Consider the following 18,578-nt stretch of genomic DNA (forward strand, 5'->3'; position numbering starts at 1 on the left):
CTATCATGCACAGATCAGCCTTAAAACATGTAACGTTAGATATATAACGGAGCGATGTATTTCTACGGAAAAGGCTGACTGACGCGGGCATTTGAATGGAATTCCGGGGTAGAAATAGCGGCTGGGTGAACTCCCGGTTCATCGAGTTTACGGTTAAAACTAGCATAACTTCTCGGGGTGTCAGCGCGGTGGTTAAGGGCTCAAAATGACCGTAGACAGATGGTGAAGTTAGCAAAGTGTGTACCACCTCCACAGCCGGTGTTATTCGCGGACAAAGACGGTGCATAATAGCGATTTTTGTGTTGTGCTTGTTGTAAATAAAAGTTATATGATTCATTGAAATGACATTAAACTAAGATAATACGATGGTCAGCATAATTTTTCGAATCTTTATTAATAAGCTATTACAGAAACTGTCGTCATCGTTGGCATCGCGAATCCTATGGCCGGAAAGGGCAGAACCTATGGGCGGATACTAATTTGCATTGTATTCCATTCCGATGTAGGTGCCATAATACCTACATCGGAATGGAATACAATGCAAATTACATCGGATTTACATAGGATATCGAAAAGCAATGCAAATGAGTACACCGACACTAGAATGGAATACACTCATGACCGAATGGAATACGCTGCGCTCAAATGTAATACACATGCAGAATGGAATACACTCGTGACCAAATACAATACACATGCTAGAATGGAATACGCTGCGCTCAAATGTAATACACATTGCTTTTATTTTGGCACAAACATTCCGTATTTTTGCATTGTATTTGGTGTTACACGTGTATTCCATTCCGATGTGTGTATTGCATTCCGATGTTTGTATTGTATTTAAATACGGCATGATACACCCTCCATAGGAAAGGGCAGAACCTATGGCTGGAACCGGAAGGTTGTATTCCATTCCGATGTAGGTGCCATAATACCTACATCGGAATGGAATACAATGCAAATTAGATCGGATTTACATAGGATATCGAAAAGCAATGCAAATGAGTAACCGGATATCGAAAAGCAATGCAAATGAGTACCCAGAACCTATGGGCGGATACTAATTTGCATATGGGCGGATACTAATTTGCATTGTATTTGCAAGTGCCTATTTGCAAGTGCCATAATACCTACAGCGCTCAAATGTAATACACATGCAGAATGGAATACACTCTTGACCAAATACAATACACATGCTAGAATGGAATACGCTGCGCTCAAATGTAATACACATTGCTTTTATTTTGGCACAAACATTCCGTATTTTTGCATTGTATTTGGTGTTACACGTGTATTCCATTCCGATGTGTGTATTGCATTCCGATGTTTGTATTGTATTTAAATACGGCATGATACACCCTCCATATTAAACAGCACCAGTGAGTACAAAAAAAAATCTACCTTTGCACTCGATCAAATTTCAGGACCCTCCCCTCATGACTTTTCCTAGATATGTGCGTTCTACCACCCAGCATCTTTACATTTTCAAAATCGAGTTAGTATAAAGCGATTTTGCAGTATTTCTGTGTGTGTCTGTGTATTTGCCTTGGGATTCGGCTGCCATCTCTTTCTCCAAGGCTGCAATTCTCTTTTATATCAGCAGAGGTAGCAAGGGGGTACACACTGTGCTCAACCTTCAGGCTTCAGTGCTGAATTAGATACAGTGGATAAGACTGATATTTGTAACATAATGTGTTTATATATAGGCTATATATAGCAATAGTGATACATAAGATATGTATATGTACAGACAGTTATGAAAAAGATAAACTGTACAGTATGTCTCCCAATCCCTTCAGATTTGTTGGAGCTGAGTTTTTTTTTTCACCCAAGTTCCATGCAATAGTGATAAGATATTATGATATGTGTAGCCTATGTACAGTTATGAATGATACACTGCACAGTATGTACCTATCAAGCTGTGTGGTATTACATAGGTACCGCAGCAAAGTAGTTCATCAACGAATATTATATAACAAACGGATATTTATAATATTGTATATAATGTCTTTTTTTGTATATCACTGTAGACCACGTTGTAGTAGTAGCCAATTGCAGAGTGTATTAATTATTTTGTTTGTTTGAATCCTCACTGTGTTCATGTTGTGCAGTGAACAAACAATTGTTGGGTGAATAAACTGTCTCTTGCCGTGAAATGTGTACATCAAATAAAATGATGTCGGCGATGATTATGCCTGTACAGCGCTGTCAATTTTCAAATAATGCTATAGGCTATATATATCTACCCTCCCTCCACCCCCACCCAGAGAGCTTTGGACTGTCTGGATATGAACACTTGATCTCTGCACTTTATATTTATATTAATTATGACTCTTGCACTTTGATGTTGGTTTGCACTGTCTTGTCCTGTCTTGCACCTGTCCTGCTGTAAACCGTGCTCCATTGTTCCAAACCAAATTCCTAACATGTTTACATGTCATGGCAATAAAGTCTTCTGATTCTGATTCTGATTCTGATATGAATGTTCAGTTGTGATATGAAGTAGCCAACAATTCTCATGTCGACCATGATAATAATAGGCTACAACAAGGTTTTACATAGATATAATAGATATAAGATAATGACTTCTATTTGAGTAGCCTACAGTTATCGTCTCATTAGGACGGCCAATGTAACGCGTTGTTTTTTGGATTTTGCATTCCTTGTTTTGTGGTAAACGAATCTCTTTCTGATCGTCCCGTTCACAAAAAACGAAGGTGATAAGTCACGTAATATGGCGAAATAAATGTTCGTTCAGACAATACAACATATATTGAAAAATATGATGATGAATACATGTGGGATGGAGGTACGGGGAACATACTAGGCTCTGTTTCTAACAAGTAGGCACAAACAAAATCACTGTATGGGACAACTGTATGGGACAACTTGTTTCTAAGTTACAAACTTCTGAGTTACAATCACTTGATGTTGATGGGGAGGGTTGATGGCTCTCGATCGTTTCCGATCAATGAACAAAGAGATCGGGTTTCCCCCGCGGTGTGTTTCTCTTGCGTGATATAGTGAAGACAGACAGGAAAGTAAGGAGAAGAAGGGAGAGAGTATATTGACAATTGATAATAAGATATTGATAATGTATTTCGCTGTCGACCAAAATCGTTTGAAATTACGTGCTTGTGCATTGAATGACACTATGTACAGCGCTGTCAATTTTCAAATAATGCTATAGGCTATATATATGAATGTTCAGTTGTGATATGAAGTAGCCAACAATTCTCATGTCGACCATGATAATAATAGGCTACAACAAGGTTGTACATAGATATACGCAGACTCATATTTGGATAGTTGATTTTGGCACCATTGTATGTATAGTAGCCAATTGCAGAGAGTATAAATTATTTTGTTTGTTTACTGCACATTATAAATGAAATGATGTGTATTAATTATTTTTGTTTGTTTGAATCCTCACTGTGTTCATGTTATAATGTTTAGTGAACGAACAATTGTTGGGTGTTTGCCACAAATCGGAATTCTCTTGCCGTGAAATGTGTACTCAATAAGACATGCGCTCTGCCCTGCGGGCTACATTTGATTATGTAATCATCAACGATTGATTAGTAGGCCATTGTTTATCAAAGATGAATCCTGACAATTGAATGCCATTTGAGATCGAGACTCGGTAGCCTAATAGTGATAATGAGTTCAATCTGTAAACAGTTATCATCTCAATAGGACGGCCAATGCGTTGTTTTTTTGATTTTGCATTCCTTGTTTCGTGGTAAAGTAATCTCTTTCTGATCGTCCCGTTCACAAAAACCTAATGATAGCTGGGTTTCCCCCGCGGTGTGTTTCTCTTGCGTGTTCACGCTTCTTGCGTGACATCGCCATCCAGCGATTTTTGTGCGTCAGTACACACTCCCCCATTGTGAATAGTGGTCGTGTGAATCCACACCTCGTCGCGCTTTAGTAGGTAAAAAAACATCGCGCCTGTAGTGTTACATTCTGCCTAGTCCTATACTGTACTCTGACTAACAGAATTGACGATTAAAGCATTCTCTCAAGTTGCTTACACTTGTATTATAACTCTGTGTTGACCTTCTACATCCAGCTCTCCACATAGCTGTGTCACACTCAACTTCGTCCGTGCGGAAACAAACCTTATGTTTTAATACAATCCTATTGTAACATCCCTTTTCTTTTACTGAACTAAAAGATCCTATTGTAACATCCCTTTTCTTTTACTGAACTAACAGGGAGCTAAACAGTGAACAGTGAACAACATAAAAATCTTTCAAAACCATTTCTTTTTCTCTCTTTTTTTTTTTCTTCTTCTCTCGAACACACTGTGCGCTACACAACTCAGCTCGCATAGTCCATGAGATATCCGGGTCTAGCAACTGCTCGACCCGATCTAGTGGTTACAGTCTGTGTGTCCCCTATGTCCCTGCCCGGAGTAGCAGTAGACTTTGGTGTGCTGTGGGTCTCTGGGCTCTGTGCCCCACCCGGAGTAGCAGTAGACTTTGGTGTGCTGTGGGTCTCTGGGCTCTGTGCCCCACTGGGCTCTGTGCCCCTGTCCCGTCTCAGGTGTCGTCGATTCCGTCGAAGGACAGCTCCGGTGTCCAGCTCCACTCTTTAGGATCTGTGGTCCACAGGCTACACCACTGTCGCCTTTCTCCAGCTTGTGTGTGGTTCGAAGGGTTGAATTCTGACATGCTCTCCTGCTTTCAGTGTGTCCAAATCCCTGGCTGTTCTGTCGTAGTACTTTTCTTGTCTCATTTGTCCTCGTCTCATCTGCTCTGGCGTTGTGCGTTTCACCTCCTGCTGCAGAAGACTATCCCTCGTTGGTAGCAGGGTTCTGGTCCTCCTACACATCAGTCTCTGAGCTGGGCTTGTATCTAGCCCTTGAGATGGAGTGTTGCGGTTATCCAACATTGCCAGGTATGGGTCCTCCCCTGCCACCTTGGCTTTCATCATGAGTCTCTCCGTTTTGACCGCCGACTCGGCTTTCCCGTTGCTTTGAGGGTAGCCAGGGGATGACGTCCGGTGTTGAAATCCCCACAGCTGACTGAACCTATCGAACTCATGGGAAGAGTACTGTGGCCCATTATCTGAAACCACGACATCCGGGATCCCTTGACGAGCAAAGTGAGCCTTCAGCTTTCTTATCACTGTACTCGATTTTGTGTCAGGTAAATGGTCGACCTCCCAAAAGTTAGAATAGTAGTCAACCGTCAGTAGGTAATCCATGTTGTTATGGGTAAACAAGTCTGTCCCCACCTTGGCCCATGGCCTGCTCGGCACCTCGTGTGAGTGCAGTGTCTCTTTCCGCTGCTTTGTGTCCATTGCTCTGCAGACGTCACACTTGGATATGGCTGTCCTGATCTGCTCGGTCATTCCTGGCCAGTAGACGTATTCTCTCGCCCGTCTGAGACAACCCTCTACTCCCAGGTGAGTAGAGTGTATGCGGCGAGTGATGTCGCTTTGTAGTGTGTCTGGAATCACAACTCTCTCTCCTCTGAAGACGATTTCGTCCTGAACACTCAGCTCCTCTTGCACCGAGTGATAGTGTCTGATATCTATCGGTGTGTCTCTCTTATTCTTCGGCCATCCCTTCAGTATGATTTCACTTAACCTCTGTAGGGTGTCATCGTCTCGGGTCGCAGAGCGTATTGTGCTGAGTCTCGCCTCTGAGATTGGTACGTAGTCCACCATATTAACTGTCTCTATCTCAGCTTCCAATGACCCCGCGCCTGAGCTCTCAGGCAGGTACGCTCTGCTCAATGTATCTGCAAGCACCATGTCACGTCCGGGAACGTATGTCACCTCTATCTCATATGACTGAAGCCGCAGCAACATCCTCTGCAGTCGCTTGGGAGCACTCAGCAGTGGCTTCCTGACGATGTTCTCCAGAGGCTTGTGGTCGCTCTGTACAGTAACTTTCCGGCCGTACGTGTACTGATGGAATTTTTCTGCGCCAAAGACGATGGCCAGACATTCTTTTTCAATTTGGGCGTAGCCCTTTTCTGTCTGAATCAGCGCCCTGCTCGCAAACGCCACCGGTTTTCCACCTTGGGTCAGTGCTGCTCCGAGTCCCGTTTCTGACGCGTCACACTGCAGTGTAAGTTCCTGCTTGGGGTCATAGTACTTGAGTACTGGCGCTTTGGCTATCTTGTCCTTCAGCCTGCCGAATGCTTCCTCTTGCACATCTGTCCACTCCCATATGCTGTCTCTATGGGTGAGCTGTCTCAGTATCTCACAGTCGTCTGATAGGTGTTGGTAGAACTTAGCCAGGTAATTCACCATGCCGACTAGTCTCTGTATGCCTTTCACGTCTGTGGGCCTCGGCATGTCTCTCACTGCTCGAACCTTCTCAGCGTCGACTTTCAGCCCCTCTGCTGTCAGTACGTGTCCGATGTATGGTACCTCTTGCTGTCTCAATCTGAGCTTATCTGCATTCAGTTTTATGTTCCTCTCCCTGCATCTGGTGAGGAACTGTCTCAGTTTCCTGTCGTGGTCTTTGTCAGCCATCTCTTGTGTGTCCCCTTCTCCCGTGATGAGGATATCGTCTGCGATAATGTATATGCCTGGCAGCCCCTCCAACGCCAGGGTCAGCTTCTGCTGGAATATCTCCGGAGCCGGACTTATCCCCATTGGCATCCTGAGTCACCTATATCTGCCAAATGGTGTGGCAAACGTTGTCAGATAGCTCGACTCCTCCTCCAGTTTCACATGCCAGAATCCATGTTTGACATCACAGACTGTAAACACCTTTGCTCTCGACAGGTCTGGGAGAACATCTTCTATGGTGGGCAGGGGAAAATGGCTGCGCTTCAGTGCCTTGTTGAGTGGTCGCGGGTCTATGCACACTCTTGTCTTTCCATTCGGCTTCTGCACCGTAACCAAACTACTAATCCAATCTGTGCTCTTTTCCACAGGAGTGATGATCTCTCTCTCTTGTAGATCTCTCAGCTCTCCCTTGAGTGATGTCATCATAGCCACCGGAACTCGTCGTTTGGGGAGTTTAACTGGCTCCACCCTCTTGTCGATCTCGATTCGATACTCTCCGTCCAGGCAGCCGTCGCCTGTGAACACATCTCCATACTCCCTCTTTATTTGTTCCATAGTCAGTTCTCTCTCAGGTGTTGTTTCGTCCCTCACAATGCTGTCGATGGCTAGTATGTTCTCGTATTCCACTTTTATCAGCTTCATTGCTTCGCTCGCCTTCCTGCCAAGCAGTGGCAATTTGCAGTCCTCTTCTACTACTACAAACTCCAACTGGTACAGTTTATGGTTTCTTGGGTTCCTCACCTTAACCTTACATTTTCCCAGTGGGTGCAGCTTGGACTTGTTGTACATCACCAGCACTTTCTTTGTACTTTCTAGCTTTGTGTCTGGATTAAGCAGGTTAATCGGGATAACATTACATGTGGCCCCACAATCTATCTGGAACCTCACAAGCTCTCTGCCTACTAGCATTCCTGCAAACAGCTGGCTGGTGCCTGGCCTTGTCATTTCGGTCTTCAGTAGTCTGTCTCCCTCTTGTGGTGATACTCATGACGTCCTCATATTCCTCTTCACTATCCTGGTCAGTCATCTGGTGCACTTTCCGTGTTCTTTTGTCATATTTTTTCTCTTTTTCCAGTTTGGATTTACATTTAACTGCAAAGTGATTTTCTTTACCACATTTCTTGCAACTCTTTCCGTAGGCTAGACATTTTGCCTTGCTCCTTTCATGTGTCATCCCACAGAACTTGCATGACACTGTATCCAACTCCTGCCCTTCTGCCTGTTTCATCATGTGTACCTCCTCCACGCTATTCCCTGAGAGGGTTTTGCTATTTTCACGAGACAACTCTGTGGCCCTGCACATGTGTAGACATTTTTCCAGTGTTAACTTCTCTTCTCTTAGCAGCCTCTCTTTCAGCCCTGCATCGTTGCCAGCACATACTATTCTGTCACGTATGAGCGAGTCCTTTATTTCTCCAAAGTTACATGTACTGGCTAACACTTTGAGATCAGTAACATACGAGTCAATGCCTTCTTTCTGACCTTGATTTCTCGTGAAAAAACGATATCTTTCTACTGTCTCGTTCACTTTGGGATTGCAATGTTCATCAAATGCGGTGATCAAGTCCAACAGTTTCCTCCTAGCCGAAGTGCTGTCACTCATCAACGTTTCACAGAGCTCCCTACCCGCCTCTCCAATGAGGTAGTAGAACAGCTTCACACTCACATTTTCGGTCGCATCTGGCATAGAAAGTTCCAAGTAGAGTGTAAACTCCTCCTTCCACGATTTCCACGTCTTCGCCAGGTTTCCAGAGTCCAAGCATAGCGTCTGTGGAGGTCTCAGTCCTTCCATCTTTTCCGCTTTTACTGGAATCACTTCTGCGGGAGTTTCTTCTTCCCCTCTGTCCATCCGCCGTTATTGCTAACCAGCTAGTTAGCTCCGATGCTAGGCTATTCCTCACTGTAGCAAAGTTCGGTTTTCTCACGTCAGGAACGTGTCCACCTCGCTGTCACCATGTTAAATTCTGCCTAGTCCTATACTGTACTCTGACTAACAGAATTGACGATTAAAGCATTCTCTCAAGTTGCTTACACTTGTATTATAACTCCGTGTTGACCTTCTACATCCAGCTCTCCACATAGCTGTGTCACACTCAACTTCGTCCGTGCGGAAACAAACCTTATGTTTTAATACAATCCTATTGTAACATCCCTTTTCTTTTACTGAACTAAAAGATCCTATTGTAACACTGTCTACAGCGGATTCAAACTATCGTAATTCATGAACTATATGCCCAATTTAAAAAATTCTAAGAGTTTCTGAAAGCAGAGAAGTTGCACTTTTTTTAGGCTTATTACGGTAGTTCACCAACAAAAAAAGCACAGTGTGTCAGGAGAAATAAAAATAGAATTGTGTCTGCATTTCCCTGGTTGCGAGATCTAAACTAGTCTACTAGAACTGAAAGCGGCAAGTTACAGGCACTTAACATTGCATGTTGTAAGGCTGATCTGTGCTGCATTTTGACAATATTCTTATCGCATTTCCCCCTGCTGATCTGTATAGCGGGGGGAATCTTATGACACTGTTATGACGCGTAACTCCGCCTACTATCTCCTGCTCCTCCTACTCGTTCCTGGTCTGTTGTGTATAGTGGAAAAGCAGAACTGTTCAAAAGCGTGCCGAAGCGAGCCGAAGCGAGCCGTGCCAAGCCGTGCCGGGCCGGTCAATGGAAAAGCGCCATAACTCCTCCAAAGGCTAACGCTAACCCTACCCCTACCCCTACCCCTACTACAGTGGAGGCTCCTCCATAGAGGTGGAGGAGGCCTGGCCTCCCCAATAATTTGAGAGATGAGAGAGAGATTTAAAAAAGCAATAATTATATTTATTTTATTTATTTATTTATTTAACAAAAAACATATTAGATTTTTTAAAATATTAATATTATTTCCGTTTTGTTCATAAATCTGATTTTTTTCCATGGCTAAAACCCAATATTGCAATTGTAAAGCACCTACAGGCCAGAATCCCTATCCGTTTGTATTGAGGGAGGCCAGGCCTCCCCCAGGAAAGTGGTTTCTCATAGAAGTCAATGTCATGCAAATTTTTTCATGGCAATATGTGATTGGCCAAATCACTGAAAATGGGTGGGCAAGGGAGGCCTGGCCTCACCATGCATTGAGTCCAGGGCTGAAAGATTGACATTTTGTTCGTCCAATCACATGAAGCCATTTTGAGAATTCGCCAGTCACTTCAGTCAAAGAAACACTCGCCATAGTGGCTACGAGTGTCCTATCAACTTGTCCTCTGCAGGACACGTCTAGAACACCCATGGCTATTATCCCTGAAAATAATAGCTCATTTGGCCAAATGCTTAAAATGACCTCGGAAGTCGGCGAGATTCTGGCGCGATTTATACATCGAATAGATAGACAACATTTAGGATTTATTGAACAGTTTTATTTTTAATGTAGTCCATTTAGTTTTTCCAAAAATTGGCCTCCTCAATTCTGGAAGTCACCAGCCTCCACTGCCCTACTACCCCTACTACAAAGTATTTCACTACTCCTATGAATGAATGAATGAATGAATGGACTTTATGGACTTTATTGTCATTGCTACAGTACAGGTACCAAACAACGAAATTTAGGAGGGGTGGCTCCCCTGGTGTTAGGAAAGGAAAAAAAAAAAAAAAAAAACGTTTAAAAAAATCACAAGAAGGGAAGGAGCTGGTTTACATAAATAAAGGCTATGTACACAATCCACTGTACTATACTGTACAGATAGTCGACTAGGGTTGTCATATTGCACAATAGTATTGTTTCACGTTATTTAAAGTGTCACAGTTTGCAGGCTTGAAATGTACATGTTTGTGCCTCAGCACTACACCTGATTTTTTCAGTCCAGCAGCTGCCATACAATCCGTCCAGACTGTCCAGGGCCCAGAACTTAGGTCTTTGCTGTGTTCAGGGCCTGGACGGCCCTGTGGTAGAAGCAGTTCTTCAGTCTGTTTGTCTTAGCGGCCAGGGTCCTGAACCGCCTTTTCGAGGGCAGCCTGGTAAAGTGTATGTGCCCAGGGTGGGTCGGGTCCCTGGAGATCTTGGAGGCCTTCCTGAGACAGTGTGTGTTGTACAGCTCTTCCAGAGAGGGGAGGGGGGCGCCGATGATCTTCTGTGCTGTTCTCACTACTCTCTGTAGCGCATTTCTCTCCGCTGTTGTGCAGCTGGAGAACCAGTTGCAGATGCCGTAGGTGAGGATGCTCTCCACTGCGCCGCGGTAAAAGGTCACCAGTATCTCCTGCTTGCTGTGTTCCTTCCTGAGGCATCTCAGGGTGTATAGCCGCTGTTGTGCCCTCTTGATGGTGCCTTTTGTGTTGTCCTCCTATCCCCCACTCAAACCATTTAGAGAAGGGAACTTTGGACTGGTTAGAGATATTGTTAGAGAGGGGCAGGAGCATTTTGAGGAGGCCTTTCTCTCTCTGTCGGCCCTCCTCCACCTCCTCCCTCGCTCTCTCCAACTCCGCCTTTGCCAGAGCGCTGCTGGCCTTCTCCGCCTCCAGCTCAGAGTCCTTGGCCTCCAGCTCAGAGTCCTTGGCCTCCACCACGGCCCTCCATTTCTCCTTCTCCTCCTCCAGCTTCCTCTGAGCGCTCCTGCTCATGACTACGATATAAGAAACGGAAGGAAGAGAATATGAAATGACGTATTTTATATTTATATATTATTATTATAGAATGACTTGTCCCCTATGAGTTCATGGATGACTGTGAGGCTGTTTGAACTTCCAAAGTGACTGACGTATAGATATTGCGCGACATTGTGATCGAAGCATCAGTTGTAAGTAAGTAAGTAAGTAAGTAAGTAAGTAAGTAAGTAAGTAAGTAAGTAAGTAACGTGCCAAGTAAGTAAGTAAGTAAGTAACCTGCCAACGTGCCAGAAATCTGTATCCTTGTTGTATTTCTACCTTCCTAAATGATGGCTAGGACGTCGGGTTATAAAGCAAAAGCTTCTTTATATTAAAAAAATCTGTTGGCATACACTTTTGAGCACTTTCAAACAATAAACGAGTTATTGGATGTTCACTTTAATTCTGGATGTTACAATTTGCATTTCTCAAAAACCAACAAACTAAACTGTCAACTTCTATGACGTCTTGCCGCAAGGCCTTCTGGGACCAATTAAAGGGAATAATTTAACCTATAAAGTTACAACACTCTATTAATACAGGCGGGCCGTCAAGCCCGTAGACTTTTACTTGTCAAGGCACATTTTTAAAGCGCAAATCTGTAATTCAAGACTCTCTGGTAATTTACACACAAGACTCACGTTGATCTCTACTCAGCGCACACACACACACACACACACACACACACACACACACACACACACCTCCGGGTTGGTCCTCCGGGCTGGCTGCTCTATGGGCCTTGTTGTCGTCCCCGGGGGCGGCCCTGAGGGGGGATGACTTCAGAGACTTGGAGAACGGCATGTCCTCATCCTCACACTCATTCTCCAGCTGCCAAGACTGGACAATGTGGACATTGAAGCCATCTTCTCCCTGGCTCTTCGTCTTGTTTTTTGGCATTTCTGCAACTTTCTACAAACAACTGAACAAGGAAGAGAATGTGAAATGACTTTATATAGCCGGGCATTCGATTGTGACGTCATCATGTCACCTCGACTGTTGTGATGATGACGTCATCCGTCTGCAGCCCCTCAGGAGCTCCGTTACCCCCCCAAAATAATTAAAAACTATTATAATAATACACATAATATTAAAAAGCCCCACATCTATTCATCTCTCATTCCGACCATTAACGCATCAAAGCCCTCGAAAATAATGTGATATCATCAAAATATCACGATCAGAATGTGTCTTTCAAACGGCAGATCTACTTCAGACACGCTACTTGACACGCGCGCATTGTCTGTGGGTGCGCGAGAGAGCAGCTTTAGCTAGCTAATTATTTATGTCTAGCTAGCTAGCCTGTACTCACTATAAATCAAACCATTTTTATAATGAAATATTCATTCTTGTGAAAATCATTCAAACTATGTAATGCTCCCTGTTGTTAGTGTTTTGTAAGTCAGAATGTTATGAATGACAGTGTATGCTTTCTGAGTGAACATTGTTGCCAGTGTGTGGTTGAACGAGCTTCTTTTGAGACATGAATGAAGTCGTTGGCCAACATGAGTGTTACTAATGCAGACTGTATGAAGAGTTGTGAAACTGTGGCTTCAGTATTGAACACTGAGACTTAGCGACCGTAAAAAAATGTAATTGATGTTAAATTGATAAATTGATCTGCGCTGTTTGTTGAATGAAAGCGAGTTAACTCATTTGCCTCTTATATCATTGTGAGATCCCACTGACTGCATTTAGCTAAAATTCCCGTCACTTTCCATCTGGCCCTGCATACTGCTTTTGTTTATGTTGATCATGTTTGTTATTCATTCCTTTCACAACAGTAAAAAAAAATGATGTCATGACAATACATGTGTTTGACATGACCGTGAAACCGTGTCAACATGAATACTGAGCATATCGCCGTGTATCCTCTTGACACAGGTTCATTTCCCTGGCGACAGACTGGGGGAGGCTGATGGAGGTAGACAGGCATATTGTAATGCATTGATTGATTGATTGATTGATTGAAAACTTTATTAGAAGATTTGCAGAAGTAGGTACATGAAAGTACATATTACATACAAGGTCAACTAACAGGATAAAAACCCAAGAAAGCCACTGGCTTATTTCAATTGGGGTCCTTGATTGATGCATGCAGTGGAATCTGTGAGACATGGAGATAAACAAGCTACTTGGCTGTGGTTCAGTCCAGGGGGGTATTCCATCAATGTCGCTAAAGGAATATCCAGGCTTATTTTGATAAGTCTCGCTACACTGTATACCAGCGTTTGTATTTGTGTGTGTGTGTGTGAGGCTCACTGTAGCAGGGTCAAAATGGCTCTACTGCCACCAAGTGGTGAGTAATGGTAAGTGCTATATGTTTCACCTTGAATGCATGGACCCACATAATGATGTAGAGGTAGTACCCTCTGGTGGCTTTAAGCTGTCAATGTAAGTGAGTATTTTCTATTAGTATGGTGTTGATGAATCACACTGGTAATGTGCATGATGAAATCCAACTGTGAAATAAGAATAGACAAGGAATACAATAGCTTGAATGCAGCGCAAACCCTTTTAATGAATGTTTCTGGCTCTTCTTGGAGGTCTTCTTGAAGGGTTTACACAGGCCCTTGCTGATGGCTGCCACCATCCTCCTGAAGAGGGCTGCTAGAGACACACAATAGGGAGAGAGAGAGAGAGAGAACATTAGAGAGAGAACATTAATGAATTTATGTTTTACATAAAATGTACATAAAAAGGATTACATTAAGTCTCATATCGGATTGATACGTGTAGTAATATTATGGATTAGCTGATTCATGCAGTTGAACTCATGTCAACCCTGTAGCAGAAGGATCGTCCTATCAGTGAACTGACAGATGCAGCCATCAACCTTGGTTCAGTGTTAAACAGATTTACATGGTTCAGAACATGGTTCTGTTAAATGAATGAATGAATGAATGAATGAATGGACTTTATTGTCATTGCTACAGTACAGGTACCAAACAACGAAATTTAGGAGGGGTGGCTCCCCTGGTGTTAGGAAAGGAAAAGGCTTTTAGAAAAAAAAATCACAAGAAGGGAAGGAGCTGGTTTACATAAATAAAGGCTATGTACACTATCCACTGTACTATACTGTACAGACAGACGACTAGGGTTGTCATATTGCACAATAGTATTATTCCACATTTATTTAAAGTGTCGCAGTTTGCAGGCTTGAAATGTACATGTTTGTGCCTCAGCACTACACCTGATTTCTTCAGTCCAGCAGCTGCCATCAATCCGTCCAGACTGTCCAGGGCCCTGAACCTAGGTCTTTGCTGTGTTCAGGGCCTGGACGGCCCTGTGGTAGAAGCTGTTCTTCAGTCTGTTTGTCCTTGCGCCCAAGGTCCTGAACCGCCTTTTCGAGGGCAGCCTGGTAAAGTGTTCGTACCCAGGGTGGGTCGGGTCCCTGGAGATCTTGGAGGCCTTCCTGAGACAGCGTGTGTTGTACAGCTCTTCCAGAGAGGGGAGGGGGGCGCCGGTGATCTTCTGTGCTGTTCTCACGACTCTCTGTAGCGCATTTCTCTCCGCTGTTGTGCAGCTGGAGAACCAGTTGCAGATGCCGTAGGTGAGGATGCTCTCCACTGCGCCGCGGTAGAAGGTCACCAGTATCTCCTGCTTGCTGTGTTCCTTCCTGAGGACTCTCAGGGTGTATAGCCGCTGTTGTGCCCTCTTGATGGTGTCTTTTTTGTTGTCCTTCCAGGTCAGGTCACATCCCGCATGTGCATCCCCAGGAATCGGAGGGTCGAGACTCTCTCCACGCTCTCTCCGTCGATGAGCAGGGGCTGGATCTCGGACTTTTTCCTCCTGAAGTCTACGATGAATTCCTGGGTCTTTGACTTGTTCAGCAGCAGGTTGTTAACCTTGCACAGCTTGCTCAGTTGCTCTACCTCATCCCTGTACGCCGCCTCGTCCCCCCCCGAGATGCATCCCACCACGGTGGTGTCGTCTGCAAACTTGACGATGGAGTTGCTGGGGTGGACGGGGGTGAAGTCGTAGGTGTAGAGGTTGTAGAGGATGGGGCTTAGCACGCAGCCCTGGGGGGACCCAGTGCTGAGTCTGAGGGCTGTGGAGGTGTGGGGGCCCACCCGCACCCTCTGGGGGCGGTCTGTCAGGAAGTCCTTGATCCACGCACATATAGAGTGTGGTAGACCCAGGTCTAGTAGTTTGGTCACCAGCCTGTCTGGAAGGATGGTGTTGAAGGCGGAGTTGAAGTCCACGAAGAGCAGTCTCGCGTAGCTGTTTCCCCTCTCCAGGTGGGATAGAGTGGCGTGGAGAGTCGTCGCGATGGCGTCCTCTGTGGACCTGTGGGCTCTGTAGGCGAACTGGTATGGATCCAGGTTGGGCGGGAGGCGTGAGAGTATGTGGGCCCGGACTAGTTTCTCGAAGCACTTCATGATGATTGGTGTGAGTGCCACCGGGCGGTAGTCGTTTAGGCAGCTCACCGTGCTTTTCTTCGGGACTGGGATGATAGTTGAGGTTTTCAGGCAGGGTGGGATGGTGGTTAAACAGAGTTGTTTAAATAGCTATACTACTAACTTCAGCTAACTTTAGATACAATTAGCTGGACTGTTTAAAGACTGCTTTTACAAATGAAAAAACAATTACAGTTTTCGTGTTCAGAAAGGCTTAGGGTCTCAATTAATGCTTTGTTGTTGTCAGACATATCACATACTCTGTATACATAGTTATGTTTATAGGTCAATGGATGTCACATTGTGTGACATCCACACATGCCTACACACACAAATACACACACAACAGCTGTTTGTAGTCACAATCCTCTAACAGGATCCCACACACACACACATCACGCCCATATACACACACACACACACACCACGCCCATATTCACACACACACACACACACACACACACCCCACGCCCATATGCACACACACACACACACACACACACACCACGCCCATATGCACACACACACACACACACACACACACACACACCACGCCCATATGCACACACACACATACACTCACACACACACACTACTACAGCGCCCTGCCTCAGACCCCCACTACCCCTGCTGTACCTGGAGTCAGGGGTGAACTCTCTGTCTCTTATTGAATAAAAATGTGGTGGTTCATTCGTTCATGTTTACATTCACCATGATGTACACTCCTCAATAATGTAAGACCAGCTGGCATACCTGCTAGTAGTAATTGCCATTAATTACCAGTAAGAAGAACCTCCCAGAGGTCACAGCATCATCGCGTATGTCAAGTCAAGAGTCACTTTATTGTCCCATCACTGGGAAATTTGTATTGGGCTTACACCCCACAGCAGCCCACAAAGAGCAACAGACAATACAGGATATTAGCACACAAACAGAAGGCGGACCTGATTAAAACAAGAGTGGGGCATGCATCATAACCCACTGCAACCTCCATTGAAATGCAACTGAATCCATATAGATGGTATACAACCAATCCATATACAACCCACACTGTGCAGGGCCTCGTTGGTCATGCGGTTGACGTAGCGGGAGCTGCTCTCAGGAACGAGGCACTTCATCACCGTGTTCACTAGGGGTGCAACGGTTCAGTTGGCCCACGGTTCGGTACGGTTCGGTATTTTGGGTCACGGTTTTCGGTACGGTTCGGTTCAGAAACAAATGCTACTATTTATTTACAAACTGTTACTTTACTTTATTTTGCTTATACATAATATGGAACTTTAACATACACATGTATATGTTATGTATATAATGTATACATAATTGTATATAAACAAAAAACACTTTCAAATGTCCAAAAATAAATAAACACTTTCGAAAGTAACAGTTTCGTGTTTGCAGCGTTAGGGTTAATTAGAAATCAGTTGATGACCACCAAAGGTTTGCTTGTTGACACGTTGGGGGGGAGGGGTGATCATTCCTTATGATGACTCACATAGAGTCTGTCTGTGTGTGTTTGTGTATGTGTGCGTGCGGTACGTTTGTTGTGCGTGTGTCTGTGCGTGCGTGGGTGCCGGTTGTGTGTGTGCGTGTGTGTGTGTGTCGTCGGGTGTGTGTGTGTGGCGCTGCAGGTCCTGCTGTATCCCTGGTGCACAGCAAGCCCGAGAGCGTAGATTCAGTCAGCTGAGGCTGTCCTTCCTTGCTCTTCTTGGGGCGCTGTGAAAGAAACAAGTATTACAAAACAAAATAGCATGGCAATGATAGGCCTGAGTGTAATAAATGGAAGTGGTAAGATACTGTAACTACTAAAATAATGTGTATAAGAGAAGATTGTGTATATAGATGACAGATAACACTGAACAGTTGTAACGTTTACAAAGAGAAGACAAACTCGGACTGGAATGTATAGTAACAGTAAAATCTGGTTTACCTTGAAGCCGGCCTTGAGCTGGCTGAGCTTAGGGAGGAACCTGAGGAATCCTTTGGGCTCAGCCTGGGCCTTCTCAGCCTCACTCTCAGACCCGGTTGGCAACAAACACATCTCAACTGACCCTGACGTTAAAGAGTGACTCTTTGGCTCCTTGGGTGACTCTGACTCCAGAGAGACCAAGACTGTGTCCATGATTTGTTTGACCATGGCCCTCGTGAACAGATCCACAGTCTGGTCGTAGATCTGCTCGTGGAGACCACAGAGCTTCTGCGGCTGGAGGAGACACTGGAGGATGAGGCTTTCTGATCCAAGCCCCAGGATGTGGGAGGCATAAGGATGGAAACCAACAGACTCTTCACCGACTCCTCAGCGAAGGCGTAGATGCTCAGAGGGACAGAGCCCCTTTGTATCTCTTCCTCTCTTCAACAGGACAGTCTGAGAGACTTCTTCTTCTCCACATTGTGCAGAGAAATGTTTCTCTGTTCCAACATCAGGCTCTTCAGCCGGTCAACCAGGTCACGGGACAGAGTCCGGACCTGCCCTTGGGATAGGAGCTCCTCCAGTCTACCCAGAGCTCCTCCAGTCTACCCAGAGCGGCAGTGAGGTCAGGCGATGGGGAAGAGATCTGCTGCAGCTCTGCAGGATTAAATATGGTGTCAACCATGGCAGCCATGGTGTCCCTAGCACTAGCCAATGATGATTCCAGGACTGAATCATTCTGATCTTCATCATCAATCATTGAGCTATGCACAATAGGGCAACTTATGATGTTTTGCTGCTCAGATGGAGAGGGGGTCCCAGGGAGTGTGAAAGACGTATCTTCCGATGTCCTCTCTGATCTCAATGATTTAGAGCAGGACTTGGACATGGCGGAGGTAGTTCTAGGTTCACCTAGGTAAGCCTCTTATACGTTCTCCAGTATGGTTCCCACCAAGCTATATAACCCGGAGAGCTCCCCTGTCCTGTTCAACAGGTCCGTCTTGGATATTTCATCCTGAACTACACCCAGGATCTGGCTCACAGTTTTCTTGGCCTGCGCCAACATAGCTACTTGAGTTTTGGGCTGGGCTGGGATGACCTCATGTGGAATGACATTCA

This window comes from Nansenia antarctica (genome assembly GCF_963989245.1).
Source record: "Nansenia antarctica genome assembly, chromosome: 1".
NCBI classification, from domain to species: Eukaryota; Metazoa; Chordata; class Actinopteri; order Argentiniformes; family Microstomatidae; genus Nansenia; species Nansenia antarctica.